The sequence below is a fragment of the Scyliorhinus torazame genome, chromosome 2 (genome assembly GCF_047496885.1).
Source record: "Scyliorhinus torazame isolate Kashiwa2021f chromosome 2, sScyTor2.1, whole genome shotgun sequence".
Classification (NCBI taxonomy): Eukaryota; Metazoa; Chordata; class Chondrichthyes; order Carcharhiniformes; family Scyliorhinidae; genus Scyliorhinus; species Scyliorhinus torazame.
The window spans coordinates 95213459-95231700 of record NC_092708.1 but is presented as its reverse complement, the minus strand read 5'-3'; the positions used below and the strand labels follow the sequence as shown (position 1 = coordinate 95231700).

The 18242-nt window shown below is 50.4% G+C and overlaps 1 protein-coding gene across 1 annotated transcript in view; it reads right to left on the bottom strand.

Annotated features, from left to right (window-relative positions):
- The window catches only part of LOC140389787 (adenylate cyclase type 10-like), a 452930-nt gene that overhangs the window by 186182 nt on the left and 248506 nt on the right, over positions 1 to 18242 (bottom strand). The gene's annotated exons all lie outside the window — the stretch shown is intronic.

Sequence of the window (18242 nt, the reverse complement as noted above, 5' to 3'; positions counted from 1 at the left end):
TCCCAATCCCTCCCAATTATGAAAATATTCCCAGATCAAAGTGGATAACCTCACGCTTAATCTCATTGAATAATATCTGATTCAGGAAAAGAAAATCAGTGCTGCTAAGTGTTGCAACGTCTACATTTTTAGCAAGACAAGAACAGGATCAGGCCATTTGAAAATGTTAGTAAGGATGCTCGTGAGCTATGTGCACGAGCAGTGGAGGGAACACATCCTGCGTGAGACACAGCCAGAGTGAGTGTGAGTATCAGGCATTTGGAGCACAGTGGGAATTGAATTGAGTTGTCTGTCCCTGCTACAGCAGTAGAGGCTACAAGGGAGAGAGAGCTGATTGGTAAATAGTGTGTAAAGTTGGGTAAGATTATAATACTTTTATCGCATAGTTTGTAAGGTCCTTTCTGGTTTATAGCTTAGAAGGGCTACATTCTATATTAATGAGGACCAGGAAAGAAGGGCCCTAGAGTAATTGATATTAAATGCTATTAAGCTTCTCCAAAGGTTTCATTTAAAAGCCAGTCATGGCAGGAGAGCTCCAAGCCCTGGTGTGCTCCTCATGATGCATGTGGGAATCCAGGAACATTTCCAGTGCCCAGTGTGAGCAGGGAGTGTTTCAAGCTGCAGCTTCTGGAAACCCAGTTTCGGACCTGGGGAGGTGGCTGGGGCTACTTTTGAGCATCCACAAGACGGAGAGTATTGTGGATAGAACATATAGAGAGGTGGTCACACCGCAGGCCCAGGTTCCACACGCAGGAATGGAATGTGTGACCACCAGGCAAAGCAAGAGTTTTAGGCAGACAGGAGGCTTCTGCTGGCTGTCATGGAGTGAGTGATTGTATATTTGGTGGCTCCTGCTTGAGGTGAAATTTTTTGATCCTTGTTACCCATTGCTGCTGCAAAGTACAGGAACAGATAGAGCGAGAAATTCTCCTTCAGGTGGACATGTCTCAGTCCTATCAAACAAGTGCGAATGTATAGGGGGAACAGTCAGACCAGGAGATTTCGAGGAGTATGATAGAAGGAAAGCTGGCATAGAGCTCTGTGGCATCGTTGCCCACTCAGTGGTGCACAGAACAGTTGGTCGAGAGTTTTTGACGGTCAGGTTTCGGCAGCAAAGGTTTCTTTAAAAATAGATTTAGTGTACCCAATTATTTTTTTCCAATTAAGGGGCAATTTAGCGTGGCCAATCCACCTAGCCTGCACATCTTTGGGTTGTGGGGGTGAGACCCATGCAGACCGGGGGCCGGGATTGAACCCGGATCCTCGGCGCAGTGAAGGCTTCAGCAGCAAAGGTAGGAGGCTTCAGAAGACCTGGCTAAGTTGCCTGACCCAATTTGGGCAGCCATTGAGAGTGCAACAGATGTTGGAGGCACATGGTGCATTGCTCCAAAAGGTGGAAGAGTCGGTTGCGGGCCATGAGGACCAGTTGGCTTTGTTAGAGGCAGATGTTACACTGGTGCCGGATCGCATAAGGAAGCTGAAGGAGAAAGTTGAGAGTTTGGAGAATCTCTGGATTGTGCACCCCCCCCCCCCTGCCACCACCACCCCACCCCCCACCCCCCCCCCCCCCCCCCCCGCCCCCCCGAGGTGGATCAAGCACACAGGTCTCTGAGGAGGAGGCCGAAGGCAAGTGGGCAGCCGAGGGTAGTGGTGGTACGACTGCACAGATGTTTCGACAAGAAGATTCTGCGGTGGTCAAAGGAAACAAAGAAGTGCACCTGGGAAGGGAATTTGATTCGTATCTACCAGGATTTGGGTGGGGGGTTGGCGAAGCGTCAAGCTGGGTTTAACAGGATCAAAGTGGTCCTGCTCAAGGAAGGAGTTGAAGTTTGGAGGGTTGTTACCCTGCCCGGTTGTGAGTCATGTACCAGAGCCAAATGTTCTACATGGACACCCTAAAGGATGCTACCAGGGTGTTTGCAAGACCATAGACTTGGGGATTTTTAAGAACTTTGGACTATGGAGTTACCAGTGGGGGAGTGGTGGTGTTTTTCAGATGGATTGAACGTTGTACCATGTCCTATATTATGTGGGGTATTAGAACATAGAATATAGAACATAGAACGATACAGCGCAGTACAGGCCCTTCGGCCCACGATGTTGCACCGACATGGGAAGTCAAAAAACAAAAGCCATCTAACCTACACTATGCCATTATCATCCACATGCTTATCCAATAAACTTTTAAATGCCCTCAATGTTGGCGAGTTCACTACTGTTGCAGGTAGGGCATTCCACGGCCTCACCTCTCTTTGCGTAAAGAACCTACCTCTGACCTCTGTCCTATATCTATTACCCCTCAGTTTAAGGCTATGTCCCCTCGTGCTAGCCATTTCGATCCGCGGGAGAAGGCTCTCACTGTCCACCCTATCTAACCCCCTGATCATTTTGTATGCCTCTATTAAGTCTCCTCTTAACCTTCTTCTCTCTAACGAAAACAACCTCAAGTCCATCAGCCTTTCCTCATAAAATTTTCCCTCCATACCAGGCCACATCCTGGTAAATCTCCTCTGCACCCGCTCCAAAGCTTCCACGTCCTTCCTATAAAGAGGTGACCAGAACTGTACGCAATACTCCAAATTGGGGCTGAGGGTATAAGTGGAAAGGTGGAGGAGTGGGTGCGAAGAAGTGGGGGGTGTTTGGGGAAGGTGGAGGAGTGGGTGCGAAGAAGTGGGGGGTGTTTGGAGAAGGTGGAGGAGTGGGTGCAAAGAAGTGGGTTTTTTGGGGGGGAAGGCAGCTGCTTCGAATGGGGGCCACCCATTCGATAGGCTAGTTAATGGGAATGAAGTGGAACCTGTTGTGCGGGGCGAGGGGGGTTTGTGTTCTTGTTCTTTGTTGGGTTGGTGGGTGACGGGAGGGGTAGGTTGCTGATGTGGATGGAGTTGGTGTGGCACAGTTGCTTAAGGGATGATAGCGGTGGACATCTTGGGAGGCCCGAGGGAGTCGCGGGGCATGGACCTGGAGGAGCTGGTTAAAGCTCAGATATAAGAACATAAGAAAAAACCAAAAAACCTGTTCAGTTCCTCAGCCATTTCCTCATCTCCCATTATTAAATCTCCCTTCTCATCCTCTTAAGGACCAATATTTACCTTAGCCACTCTTTTTTGTTTTATATATTTATAGAAACTTTTACTATCTGTTTTTATATTCTGAACAAGTTTACTCTCATAATCTACCTTTCTCTTCTTTATAGCTTTTTTAGTAGCTTTCTGTTGCCCCCTAAAGATTTCCCAGTCCTCTAGTCTCCCACTAATCTTTGCTACTTTGTATATTTTTTCCTTCAATTTGATACTCTCCCTTATTTCCTTAGATATCCACGGTCGATTTTCCCTCTTTTTACCGTCCTTCCTTTTTGTTGGTATAAACCTTTGCTGAGCACTGTGAAAAATCACTTGGAAGGTTCTCCACTGGTCCTCAACTGTTTCACCATAAAGTCTTTGCTCCCAGTCTACCTTAGCTAGTTCTTCTCTCATTCCATTGTAATCTCCTTTGTTTAAGCACAAAACACCAGTGCTTGATTTTACCTTCTCACCCTCCATCTGTATTTTAAATTCCACCATATTGTGATTGCTGCTTCTGAGAGGATCCCTAACTATGAGATCCTGAATCAATCCTGTCTCATTACACAGGACCAGATCTAGGACCGCTTGTTCCCTCGTAGGTTCCATTACATACTGTTCTAGGAAACTATCGCGGATACATTCTATAAACTCCTCCTCAAGGCTGCCTTGACCGACCTGGTTAAACCAATCGACATGTAGATTAAAATCCCCCATGATAACTGCTGTACCATTTCTACATGCATCAGTTATTTCTTTGTTTATTGCCTGCCCCACCATAATGTTACTATTTGGTGGCCTATAGACTACTCCTATCAGTGACTTTTTCACCTTACTATTCCTGCTTTCCACCCAAATGGATTCAACATCCTCCATAGCACCGATGTCATCCCTTATTGTTGCCCGGATGTCATCCTTAAATAACAGAGCTACATCACCTCCCTTACCATCCACTCTGTCCTTCCGAACAGTTTGATACCCTAGGATATTTATCTCCCAGTCTTGACCATCCTTTAACCATGTTTCAGTATTGGCCACTAAATCATAGTCATTCACGATAATTTGTGCCATCAACTCATTTACCTTATTCCGAATACTACGAGCATTCAGGTAAAGTACACTTATGTTGGCTTTTTTACCTCTGTTCTGAATCTTAACACCTCAATCAGCAACCTCTCCTAAGTTATATTTCCTCTTAACCTTTCTCCTAATTTTCCTTGACGTTGAACCCATATCTTCATGTAACAACCTGCCGCGTCGCTTACCATTAATGTTTTCACTTGCCGTTTTATTCCTTTTAGTATTCCTGGTCCTATTCACTGAGCTCCCCTCAGTCACTGTACCTTGTACTGTCGCCCTTTTTGATTTTTGACTATGGCTTCTCTGCCTTACACTTTCCCCCTTACTGCCTTTTGTTTCTGTCCTTGTTTTATTACCTTCCAACTTCCTGCATCGGTTCCCATCCCCCTACCACATTAGTTTAAACTCTCCACAATAGCTCTAGCAAACACTCCCCCTAGGACATCGGTTCCAGTTCTGCCCAGGTGCAGACTGTCCGGTTTGTACTGGTCCCACCTCACCCAGAACCAGTTCCAATGCCCCAGGAATTTGAATCCCTCCCTCTTACACCATCTCTCGAGCCACGCATTCATCCTATCTATCCTGACATTCCTACTCTGAGTAGCACGTGGCACTGGTAGCAATCCTGAGATTACTACCTTTGAGGTCCTACTTTTTAGTTAAACTCCTAACTCCCTAAATTCAGCTTGTAGGACCTCGTCCTGTTTTTTACCTATATCATTGGTGCCTATGTGCACCACGACAGCTGGCTGTTCACCCCCCCCCCCCCAGAATGTCCTGCAACCGCTCCGAGACATCCTTGACCCTTGCACCAGGGAGGCAACATACCATCGTGGAGTCGCGATTGCGTCCGCAGAACCGCCTGTCTATTCCCCTTACAATTGAGTCCCCTATCACTATAGCCCTGCCATTCTTCTTCCTGCCCAGCTGCGCAGCAGAGCCAGCCATGGTGCCATGAACCTGGCTGCTGCTGCCTTCCCCTGGTGAGCCATCTCCCTCAACAGTATCCAAAGCGGTATATCTGTTTTGCAGGGAGATGACCGCAGAGGACACCTGCACTGCCTTCCTACTCTTGCTCTGTCTTTTGGTCACCAATTTTCTATCTCCCTCAGTACCTTTCACCTGCGATGTGACCAACTCGCTAAACGTGCTATCCACGACGTCCTCAGCATCACGGATGCTCCAAAGTGAATCCATCCGCAGCTCCAGAGCCGTCAAGCGGTCTAACAGGAGCTGCAACTGGACACACTTCTTGCACGTGAAGGAGCCAGGGACAGTGGACGTGTCCCTTAGCTCCCACATTGCACACAAAGAGCATGACACATGTCTGAGATCTCCTGCCATGTCTTAAACCTTCGGTTAACTTCAACAATTACAATTCCCCTCCCCCCAAAAATAAAAAAATGCAGGGAAATTGCAAATGCACTAATGATAATTTACCAAAATTCACTATATTCTGGGGTGGTCCTGGCGGACTGTAAATTAGCAAACGTGACACCACTGTTTAAAAAAGGAGGTAGGCAGAAAGCGGGTAATTATAGGCCAGTGAGCTTAACTTTGGTAGTAGGGAAGATGCTGGAATCTATCAAGGAAGAAATAGCGAGGCATCTGGATGGAAATTGTCCCATTGGGCAAACGCAGCATGGGTTCATAAAGGACAGGTCGTGCCGAACTAATTTAATGGAATCTTTTGAGGACATTACCAGTGCGGTAGATAACGGGGAGCCAATGGATGTGGTATATCTGGATTTCCAGAAAGCCTTTGACAAGGTGCCACACAAAAGGTTACTGCATAAGATAAAGATGCATGGCATTAAGGGGAAAGTAGTAGCATGGATAGAGGATTGGTTAATTAATAGAAAGCAAAGAATGGGGATTAATGGGTGTTTCTCTGGTTGGCAATCAGTAGCTAGTGGTGTCCCTCAGGGATCAGTGTTGGGCCCACAACTGTTCACAATTTACATAGATGATTTGGAGTTGGGGACCAAGGGCAATGTGTCCAAGTTTGCAGACGACACTAAGATAAGTGGTAAAGCAAAAAGTGCAGAGGATACTGGAAGTCTGCAGAGGGATTTGGATAGGCTAAGTGAATGGGCTAGGGTCTGGCAGATGGAATACAATGTTGACAAATGTGAGGTTATCCATTTTGATAGGGATAACAGCAAAAGGGATTATTATTTAAATGATAAAATATTAAAACATGCTGCTGTGCAAAGAGACTCCTTACTTGAGAAAGGACGTACTGGCACTGGAGGGTGTGCAGAGGAGATTCACTAGGTTAATCCCAGAGCTGAAGGGGTTGGATTACGAGGAGAGGTTGAGTGGACTGGGACTGTACTCGTTGGAATTTAGAAGAATGAGGGGGGATCTTATAGAAACATATAAGATTATGAAGGGAATAGATAGGATAGATGCGGGCAGGTTCTTTCCACTGGCGGGTGAAAGCAGAACTAGGGGGCATAGCCTCAAAATAAGGGGAAGTAGATTTAGGACTGAGTCTAGGAGGAACTTCATCACCCAAAGGGTTGTGAATCTATGGAATTCCTTGCCCAGTGAAGCAGTAGAGGCTCCTTCATTAAATGTTTTTAAGATAAAGGTAGATAGTTTTTTGAAGAATAAAGGGATTAAGGGTATGGTGTTCGGGCCGGAAAGTGGAGCTGAGTCCACAAAAGATCAGCCATGATCTCATTGAATGGTGGAGCAAGCTCAAGGGGCCAGATGGCCTACTCCTGCTCCTAGTTCTTATGTTCTTATATTCTTACTGATTTGATTCAATTCCCATCTAGATTCAAATTCCCAAACTCACTCTTGGTTCTGTCCCACTCTGGCTGTGTCTTCTCTGGCTGATCGGAGGGGAGGGGGACCGGAACCCCACCGACCTGGCTGAATACACGTAATGTTCGGGGTTTAACCGGATAAGAGGTTGCGTGTGTTCGCACATTTGAGGAGTCTCAAGGCAGACGTGTTTTTGCAAGAAACTCATTTGAAGGTTGTGGATCAGACGAGGTTGAGGAAGGCATGTGAGACGCAGGTGTTTCATTCGGGTATTAAGACGAGGGGGCTGGCAGTGTTGGTTAATAAGAGGGTGTCCTTTGTGTTGGGGAGCACATTTGCAGACCACGGGGGGTAGATTTGTGATGGTGTGCGGGAGGTTGGAGGGGGCGTCCGTGATGCTGGAGAACATGTATGCCCCAAATTGGGATGATGTGGAGTTTATGAGGCGAATCCTGGCAAAGATCCCAGGTCTGGATACGCACCGGTGGGGGGGGGGATTTTAATGCAGCATTGAATCCGAGGCCGATGATGGTGTCGGTAATTGCGAAGGAGTTGCAGGGGTTTATGGAGTAAATGGGGGCGGCGGACATGTGGCAGTTTGAGAGGCCGAGAGCGAGGGAATTTTGCTCTTTTCGCATATCCACAGTGGGTACTCCCAGATTGATTTTTTTGTTTTGGACAAGGCATTGCTGGCGGGGGTGGTTGGGGCTGGGTACTCGGCGATCATAGTGTCTGACTACGTACCACACTGGAGGATTTGGGGGTAGAGGGGGCAAGCTCCCAAAGGCCACAGTGGAGGTTGGATGTGCAGTTACTGGCAAATAAGGAGGTCTGTGAGAAGATAGGGGTGACTATCTGGAACTATGTAGTGCATAATAAGATGGGGAAGGTCTCGGAAGTGTTGAAGGTTGTGGTGAGAGGGGAATTTATTTTGATTAGGGTGCATAAGGTGATGGCGGAGTGGACAGAAAGGCTGAGGCTGGTGGAGACCACTCTGGCAGTGGACCAGATGTACTCGGTGGCGCCTGACGAGGTGGATGATAGGTGAGGACAGTCTGCATGGAGTCTGGCGAACCATGTCCATTTGCTTTGGGGATGTCTGAAGTTAGTGGGGTTCTGGAAAGAGTTTATGAACATTATGTCAAAGGTCTTCGGAGTGGAGCTGGTGCTGAGCCCGTGGTTGGCGATATTTGGGGTGTCAGAGGATCTGGGAGTGCAGGTGGGGAGAGAGGCTGATGTGGTAGCCTTTGCCTCCCTGGTGGGTGGCACAATAGCACTGTAGCTTCACAGTGCCAGGGACCCGGGTTCCGATCCTGGCTTGGGTCACTGTCTGTGCGGAGTCTGCACGCTCTCCTCCTGTCTGTGTGGGTTTCCACTGAGTGTCCCACTGGGTGCTCCGGTTTCCTCCCACAAGGCCCGAAAGACGTGCTTGTCAGGTGAATTGGACATCCAGAATTCTCCCTCTGTGTGCCCAAACAGACACCGGAATGTGGTGACAAGTGGATTTTCACAGTAACTTTATTGCAGTGTTAACGTAAGGCTACTTGTGACACAAATGAAGATTATTATTATTGTAGTCTGGAGGCAAATCTTGTGCTGGCGAGACTCAGAGCCGCCAAAAGTGGGGTGGGGTGGATGAGTGACTTGGCAGAATTCCTCCACCTCGAAAGAAAATCAAGTTTGCCATAAGAGGGGCGGAGGAAGGGTTCTCAATGAGGTGGGGGCTGTTCATTGGCATCATTAAGGGACAGTAATATATTGGTATATATTTGAAAATATCTCAAATGAAATATTTTCCAAAAAAGAGTATTAGGCAGGCAGTGCAGGAATCCCTGTGGCCATTCTCCTGCAAAACATATATACCACATTGCAAGCTCTCAGGGGAAATCAGCAACAGCTAACTTCATTGCACCACAGGTGGCTCTACTGCACAGGGGAGGAAGAAAAAGTGTGGGAATACAACAGCCATAGGTATTTCAATTGTAAGGGGAATAGATAGGCATTTCTGTGGCTGCACATAAGACTCCAGGATGATATGTAGCTTCCCTGGTGCTCGGGTCAAGAATGCCTCGAAGAGGTTACAGGACATTCTGGAAGGGGATGGCGAACAGCTAGTGGTCGTGATACTCATTGGTACAAAAGACACAGGGAAAAAATGGATGAAGTCCTAAAAACAGAATATAGGGAGTTAGAAAATAAGCTGAAATGTAGGAGCACAAAGCTCGTAATCTCAGGATTATTACCAGTGTCACGCGCTAGTCAGAGTGGAAATAGCAGGATACAGCGGATGGATTAGGGCTGGTTTAGCATAGTTGCTAAATAGCTGACTTGTAATGTAGAACAATGCCAGCAGCGCAGGTTCAATTGCCGTACCGGCCTCCCCGAACAGGTGCCGGAATGTGGCGACTAGGGGCTTTTCACAGTAACTTCATTGAAGCCTGCTTGTGACAATAAGTGATTATTATTATTATTATGAATTTGTAACTGAAGAGATGGTACGAAGGGGAAGGTTTCAGAGTCCTAGTTCAATCTAATATCGTGTTAACCCACAGTGAAAGTATTTAAAACAGTTTCTGACTTAATAAAATAGTGTTGTGCTATTTTAAGTGTTGGTGGCCTGTATGTGTTCCACGAATCCAGAGCGCCCAACACAACATGATACCAGGAGTTGAGGTACATTACAACTTCTTAGACCTACCTGCAAGTGATCTGCCTTCCACCAGCATTCCGTCATCCGGCAACATGGACAACATCTGCCCGCCGCCGCCGCACCGCATCGCCGGAAACCTAGGGGCCAACTGGAGGATATTCAAACAACGCTTCCAGCTCTACATTGAGGCCACAGACCGAGAGAATGCCTCGGACAGCAGGAAGATCACCCTCTTCCTATCCACGGCCGGGGACCATGCCATCCACATTTTCAATTCTCTCATCTTTGCGGATGATGAAGATAAAACAAAGTTCAAGACGGTCCTCCTCAAGTTTGACACTCACTGCAGCATAGAGGTGAATGAAAGCTCCGAGCGCTATGTGTTCCAACAGCGTTTGCAGGGTAAGGATGAACCTTTACAGTCCTTTCTCACCCACCTCCGCATCCTTGCGCAGTCCTGTAGCTAGGGGACAACCTCCGACTCCATGATACGCGACCAGATCGTTTTTGGTGTTCAGTCGGACCTCCTATGACAGCAGCTCCTCAAGGTAAAGTAGCTCACCCTAGCGACCGCCATCGAGACCTGCGTGCTACACGAAAACGCCACGAGTCGGTATTCCCACATCCGAGCGGCTGAAACGGCGCGGCAAGGTCCCCACAAGGCGGAACGGGTCCAAGCAATCGAGCAACTCCAGGGTCTCAGCCTGGATGAGGGCGGCCATTTTGCGCGCTTTTCGCAGACTCCCGCGCATGTGCACACCAAACGAGGGGACGGCGACGTCGACGAACGTAATGCGAAGGCGCGGTGGCGCAGTGAACATACTGACACTACGACGTGCGGCAACTGTGGCTCCGCCCATTTAAAACGACAATGCCCTGCCAAATCCCGACAATGCCTGAGATGTGGCAAACTTGGCCACTATGCTGCCTTATGCCGAGCAGCTCAGCCTGCCAACTCATATCGCTTCAGCCAGCCTCGCAGGAGTGTCTGGGCCATTCAACCCACAGTCACCGAGTCCGATGCGGACCGACCACCCAACATTGACACCGAGGACCCGAAGGCGCCTTTTCGAGTCGGTATCGTGACAAAAAACAGGGTGTCCCCGAAGCAAAGATACCAGCCACTGTCGGTATACAGCATCGATCCAGACGATGAGTGGTGTGCCATCCTGACGGTCAACCGGTCCCAAATACGATTCCGCCTGGACACTGGTGCCTCCGCCAATCTCATTGCGCGGTCTGACCTCCAAAGCCTTCGTGTCAAAATAGCCATCCTTCCATCAACCTGCCAGCTATTGGATTACATTGGCAATGCCATTGATGCCAGCGGCTCATGCCAACTTGAAGTGACGCACAGGTCACGCAAAGCCATCCTTCCTTTTGAAATCGTGGGCTCGTCGAAAGCCTCCCTGCTTGGCGTGTAGGCATGCAAGCTGTTGAACCTAGTTCAGAGAGTTCACTCTCTCGCTCCTGATGACACGTCTGCCTTTCAGGACACTGACTTCAGGGCGCAACTCAACGCGATCATCAACCAGCACCACAACGTCTTCGAGGGCATGGGCATGCTCCCACACACCTACAAGATCTTATTAAAACAGAATGCCACGCCTGTGATGTGAAAACAGAAGGGCAGCACGGTAGCATTGTGGATAGCACAATTGCTTCACAGCTCCAGGGTCCCAGGTTCGATTCTGGCTTGGGTCACTGTCTGTGTGGAGTCTGCACATCCTCCCCGTGTGTGTGTGGGTTTCCTCCGGGTGCTCCGGTTTCCTCCCACAGTCCAAAGATGTGCAGATTAGGTGGATTGGCCATGATAAATTGCCCTTAGTGTCCAAAATTGCCCTTAGTGTTGGGTTGGGTTACTGGGTTATGGGGATAGGGTGTAGGTGTTGACCTTGGGTAGGGTGCTCTTTCCAAGATGGGCCGAATGGCCTCGTTCTGCACTGTAAATTCTATGATGGTGCACGCACCTCGCAGGGTCCCAGCACCCCTTAAAGACCACCTCAAGCAGCAGCTGCAGGACCTCCAGAACCAAAGAGTGATTTCCAGAGTCACGGAACCAACGGACTGGGTCAGTTCCATGGTATGTGTAAAAAAGCCTTCCGGCGAATTGAGAATTTGCATTGATCCCAAGGATCTAAATCGCAATATCATGAGGGAGCATTATCCAATTCTCAAGCGCGAAGAGCTCACATGCGAGATGACTCACGCCAAGCTCTTCACCAAACTCAATGCCTCAAAATGATTCTGGCAAATCCAACTCAACAAATCCAGCAGGAAACTTTGCACATTTAATGCCCCCTTTGGCAGATATTGTTACAACAGGATGCCGTTTGGGATCATATCTGCTTCATAAGTGTTCCATAGGATTATGGAACAAATGATGGAAGGCATTGAAGGAGTTCGCGTCAATGTCAACGACATAATCATTTGGTCCACCACCCCGCAGGAGCATGTTAGTCGCCTCCAGCGCATATTCAAACGTATACGTGAGCATGGCCTCCGCCTCAACAGGGCCAAATGCTCTTTTGGTCAGATGGAACTCAAGTTCCTCGGGGCCCATATCTCCCAGTTGGGTGTGCAGCTGGATGCGGACAAGGTAGCTGCTATCACAGCTATGAAAACGCCAGAGGACAAGAAGGCGGTCCTCCGATTTATGGGCATGGTTAATTTTTTGGGGAAGTACATCCCTAACCTCGCCTCTCATACCATGGCTCTCAGGAACCTGTTCAGGAAGAAGACAGACTTCCAATGGCTCCCTGCCCACGAGCGCGAATGAAGAGAACTCAAAACAGTTCTCACCACAGCCCCGGTCATAGCTTTCTTTGATCCAGCAAAGGAGGCCAAAATATCCACCGATGCCAGCCAATCCGGCATTGGGGCAGTGCTCCTTCAACGTGATGAGGCCTCATCATGGGCCCCCGTTGCATAGACGTCACGTGCCATGGCCCCCACAGAGCAGCGCTACGCGCAGATAGAAAAGGAGTGCCTGAGCCTTCTGACCGGTGTTGTTAAGTTTCACGATTATGTATACGGATTTCCTCAATTCACCGTCGAGACCGACCATCGCCCGCTGGTCAATATAATACAGAAAGAGAAAGGCGGGAAGGGGAACGAAGGAATGCATATGGATTGGGAGACTCCCACGCGGGGAGGTCAATGGGACGGCGGGGGAAGCCGGGGTCAGCAGGCGTCAGCTGACTTACAGGAGTGACATGGGGGGAGCAAAAAAGCTAGTCAGGGGTCTAGCGGGGGGAGGGGAGGGGGTGAAGGGGGGGAAAAAGGGTTGATGCTGCACTGGCCGAAAGGGAATGGGACACAGAAGAGGTGGTCGGGATGGGGGTCCCCCCTCTGGGGGACTGGAGGATGAGGGAGGCGTGGACACGGGACTGGCCCAGAAAGAGATGGCTAGTCGGCGGGGCGTGGGGGGGTGAGAGCCCCTCCAATCCGGCTGATAACGTGGAATGTGAGGTGCCTGAATGGGCCGGTGAAGAGGGCTCAAGTGTTCGCGCACTTGAAGGGACTGAAGGCGGACGTGGCCATACTCCAAGAGACACATCTGAAGGTGGCGGACCAGGTCAGGTTAAGAAAGGGATGGGTAGGACAGGTATTCTACTCGGGACTGGACGCGAAGAATAGAGGGGTGGCAATATTGGTGGGAAAGCGGGTGCCATTTGAGGCCAAGACTATTGTAGCGGACAATGGAGGGCGATATGTAATGGTGAGCGGTAGGCTGCAAGGGACGTGGGTGGTGTTGGTAAACGTATACGCCCCGAACTGGGATGATGCAGGATTCATGAAGCGCATGTTGGGGCGCATTCCGAACCTGGAGCTAGGAGGCCTGATAATGGGAGGGGACTTCAATACAGTGTTGGATCCAGCACTGGACCACTCCAAATCAAGGACTGGAAAGAGGCCGGCGGCAGCCAAGGTACTTAGGGGGTTTATGGATCAGATGGGGGGAGTGAACCCATGGCGGTTTGCAAGGCCGCAGGCCAGGGAATTTTCTTTCTTCTCCCATGTACACAAAGCCTACTCCCCGATAGATTTCTTTGTTCTGGGTAGGGCGCTCATCCCGAGGGTGGAGGGGACGGAGTATTCGGCTATAGCCGTTTCGGACCATGCCCCGCACTGGGTGGAACTGGAGCTGGGAGAGGAGAGGGACCAACGCCTGTTGTGGCGGCTGGATGTGGGACTGCTGGCGGACGAGGTGGTGTGTGGGAAGGTGAGGGGGTGTATCGAAAGGTACTTGGAGGCCAACGACAACGGGGAGGTGCGGGTGGGGGTGGTATGGGAGGAGTTGAAGGCGGTGATCAGGGGAGAGCTAATTTCCATTAGGGCTCATAGGGAGAAGACAGAGGGTATGGAAAGGGAGAGGTTAGTGGGAGAGATTTTGAGAGTGGACAGGAGATACGCAGAGGCCCCGGAGGAAAGATTACTTGGGGAAAGACGACGACTCCAGACGGAGTTTGACCTGTTGACCACAGGGAAGGCGGAGGCACAGTGGAGGAAAGCGCAGGGGGCGACCTTCGAGTATGGGGAAAAGGCTAGTCGGATGCTGGCACACCAGCTCCGTAAGAGGATGGCAGCGAGGGAAATAGGGGGAGTCAAAGATGGAAGGGGAGCCACGGTTCGGAGTGCGACGAAAATAAACGAGGTATTCAAGGCCTTTTATGAAGAGCTGTACAGATCCCAGCCCCCAGCGGGGGAAGAGGGGATGAGACGATTCCTTGATCAGCTGAGATTCCCGAGGGTGGAGGAGCAAGAGGTGGCTGGTTTGGGGGCACCAATTGGGTTGGAGGAGCTGAGCAAGGGTTTGGGGAGCATGCAGGTGGGGAGGCCCCGGGACTGGACGGATTCCCGGTGGAGTTCTACAGGAAGTACGCAGACCTGTTGGCCCCGCTACTGGTGAGGACCTTTAATGAGGCAAGAGAGGAGGGGACCCTGCCCCCGACAATGTCAGAAGCGACAATTTCTTTGATCCTAAAGTGGGACAAGGACCCACTGCAATGTGGATCGTACAGGCTGATCTAGCTCCTCAATGTGGATGCAAAGTTGCTGGCAAAAGTGCTGGCCACGAGGATCGAGGACTGTGTCCCGGGGGTAATCCACGAGGACCAGACGGGATTTGTAAAGGGCAGGCAACTAAACACCAATGTGCGGCGGCTCTTAAACGTGATAATGATGCCATCGGAGGAGGGAGAGGTGGAGATAGTGGCAGTTATGGACGCGGAGAAGGCCTTTGACTGAGTAGAGTGGGAGTACCTCTGGGAGGTGCTGCGTAGGTTTGGGTTCGGGGTAGGGTTTATCAATTGGGTTAAGCTCCTTTACAGAGCCCCGATGGCGAGTGTAGTGACGAACCGGCGGAGGTCGGAGTACTTTCGACTGTACCGAGGGACGAGGCAGGGGTGCCCCCTGTCCCCCCTGTTGTTCGCATTGGCGATCGAACCATTGGCCATGTCATTGAGGGAGTCTAATAAATGGAGGGGGGTGGTCCGAGGGGGAGAAGAGCATCGGGTGTCGCTATATGCGGATGACCTGTTGCTGTACGTGGCGGATCCGATGGAGGGGATGGTGGAGGTCATGCAGACTCTAAGGGAGTTTGGGGAGTTTTCGGGCTATAAGCTCAATGTAGGGAAGAGTGAGCTCTTTGTATTACAGGCGGGGGACCAAGAAAGAGGGATAGGGGACCTACCGCTGAGGAGGGCGGAGGGGAGCTTTCAGTATCTGGGGATCCAGATAGCCAGGAGTTGGGGGACCCTACATAAACTGAATCTGACGAGGTTGGTGGAGCAAATGGAGGAGAATTTTAAAAGATGGGACATGTTACCGCTCTCGCTGGCGGGTAGAGTGCAGTCGGTCAAAATGGTGGTCCTTCCAAGGTTTCTGTTTGTGTTTCAGTGCCTTCCCATCGTGATCACTAAGGCCTTTTTTAAGAGAGTAGGCAGGAGTATTATGGGGTTTGTGTGGGCGAATAAGACCCCGAGAGTAAGGAGAGGGTTCCTGGAACGCAGTAGGGACCGAGGAGGGTTGGCGCTGCCAAACCTGGGGAGCTACTACTGGGCAGCAAATGTGGCGATGATCCGCAAGTGGGTTATGGAGGGAGAGGGGGCGGCATGGAAGAGGATGGAGATGGCGTCCTGTAAAGGAACGAGTCTGGGGGCATTGGTGACGGCACCGCTGCCGCTCTCGTCGACAAAGTATACCACGAGCCCGGTGGTGGCGGCAACGCTAAGGATCTGGGGCCAGTAGAGACGACACCGGGGTGCAATGGGAGCATCGGTGTGGTCCCCGATCAGGGGTAACCACCGGTTTGTCCCGGGGAAGATGGACGGGGGGTTCCAGAGCTGGCATCGGGCGGAGATTGGAAGAATGGGGGACCTGTTCATCGACGGGACGTTTGCGAGCCTAGGGGCACTGGAGGAGAAGTTCGAGTTACCCCCGGGAAATGCCTTTAGATATATGCAGGTGAGGGCTTCTGTGAGGCGACAGGTGAGGGAATTCCCGTTGCTCCCGGCACAAGAAGTTCACGATAGGGTGATCTCGGGTGTATGGGTCGGGGAGGGCAAGGTGTCGGAAATACACCAGGAGTTGAAAGAAGAGGGGGAAGCGCTGGTAGAAGAGTTGAAGGGTAAATGGGAGGAGGAGCTGGGGGAGGAGATCGAGGAAGGTCTGTGGGCTGATGCCCTAGGTAGGGTTAATTCCTCCTCCTCATGTGCCAGGCTCAGCCTGATACAATTTAAGGTGGTCCACAGAGCGCACTTGACGGGGGCGAGGTTGAGTAGGTTCTTTGGGGTAGAGGACAGATGTGGAAGGTGCTCAGGGAGCCCGGCGAACCATGTCCATATGTTTTGGTCATGCCCGGCACTGGAGGGGTTCTGGAGATGAGTGGCGGGAGCAATATCTCAGGTGGTGAAAGTCCGGGTCAAGCCAAGCTGGGGGCTAGCAATATTTGGAGTAGTGGACGAACCGGGAGTGCAGGAGGCGAAAGAGGCCGGCATTCTGGCCTTTGCGTCCCTAGTAGCCCGGCGAAGGATTTTGCTAATGTGGAAGGAGGCGAAGCCCCCCAGCCTGGAGGCCTGGATAAATGATATGGCTGGGTTCATAAAGTTGGAGAGGATTAAGTTCGCCTTGAGAGGGTCTGCGCAGGGGTTCTACAGGCGGTGGCAACCGTTCCTAGACTATCTCGCGGAGCGTTAGAGGAAGGTCGGTCAGCAGCAGCAGCAACCTTGCGGGGGGGGACGTCCTGGGAAGGGGGGGAGGGGGGGGAAAACGGGGACTGCCTGGGAGGGTGGATGAGCAAGAGATAACATGAAGGGTTGGGGAAACTGGCACGTACGGGTGAGGGTCAGTGTACAAAGCTGTGTAAATATGTCATTTTGCCATGTATATACAAACAAACAAAGAACAAAGAAATGTACAGCACAGGAACAGGCCCTTCGGCCCTCCAAGCCCGTGCCGACCATGCTGCCCGACTAAACTACAATCTTCTACACTTCCTGGGTCCGTATCCTTCTATTCCCATCCTATTCATGTATTTGTCAAGATGCCCCTTAAATGTCCCTATCGTCCCTGCTTCCACTACCTCCTCCGGTAGCGAGTTCCAGGCACCCACTACCCTCTGCGTAAAAAACTTGCCTCGTACATCTACTCTAAACCTTGCCCCTCTCACCTTAAACCTATGCCCCCTAGTAATTGACCCCTCTACCCTGGGGAAAAGCCTCTGACTATCCACTCTGTCTATGCCCCTCATAATTTTGTATACCTCTATCAGGTCTCCCCTCAACCTCCTTCGTTCCAGTGAGAACAAACCGAGTTTATTCAATCGCTCCTCATAGCTAATGCCCTCCATACCAGGCAACATTCTGGTAAATCTCTTCTGCACCCTCTCTAAAGCCTCCACATCCTTCTGGTAGTGTGGCGACCAGAATTGAACACTATACTCCAAGTGTGGCCTAACTAAGGTTCTATACAGCTGCAACATGACTTGCCAATTCTTATACTCAATGCCCCGGCCAATGAAGGCAAGCATGCCGTATGCCTTCTTGACTACCTTCTCCACCTGTGTTGCCCCTTTCAATGACCTGTGGACCTGTACTCCTAGATCTCTTTGATTTTCAATACTCTTGAGGGTTCTACCATTCACTGTATATTCCCTACCTGCATTAGACCTTCCAAAATGCATTACCTCACATTTGTCCGGATTAAACTCCATCTGCCATCTCTCCGCCCAAGTCTCCAGACAATCTAAATCCTGCTGTATCCTCCGACAGTCCTCATCGCTATCCGCAATTCCACCAACCTTTGTGTCGTCTGCAAACTTACTAATCAGACCAGTTACATTTTCCTCCAAATCATTTATATATACTACAAAGAGCAAAGGTCCCAGCACTGATCCCTGTGGAACACCACTGGTCACTGCCCTCCAATTAGAAAAGCATCCCTCCATTGCTACTCTCTGCCTTCTATGGCCTAGCCAGTTCTGTATCCACCTTGCCAGCTCACCCCTGATCCCGTGTGACTTCACCTTTTGTACTAGTCTACCATGAGGGACCTTGTCAAAGGCCTTACTGAAGTCCATATAGACAACATCTACTGCCCTACCTGCATCAATCATCTTAGTGACCTCCTCGAAAAACTCTATCAAGTTAGTGAGACACGACCTCCCCTTCACAAAA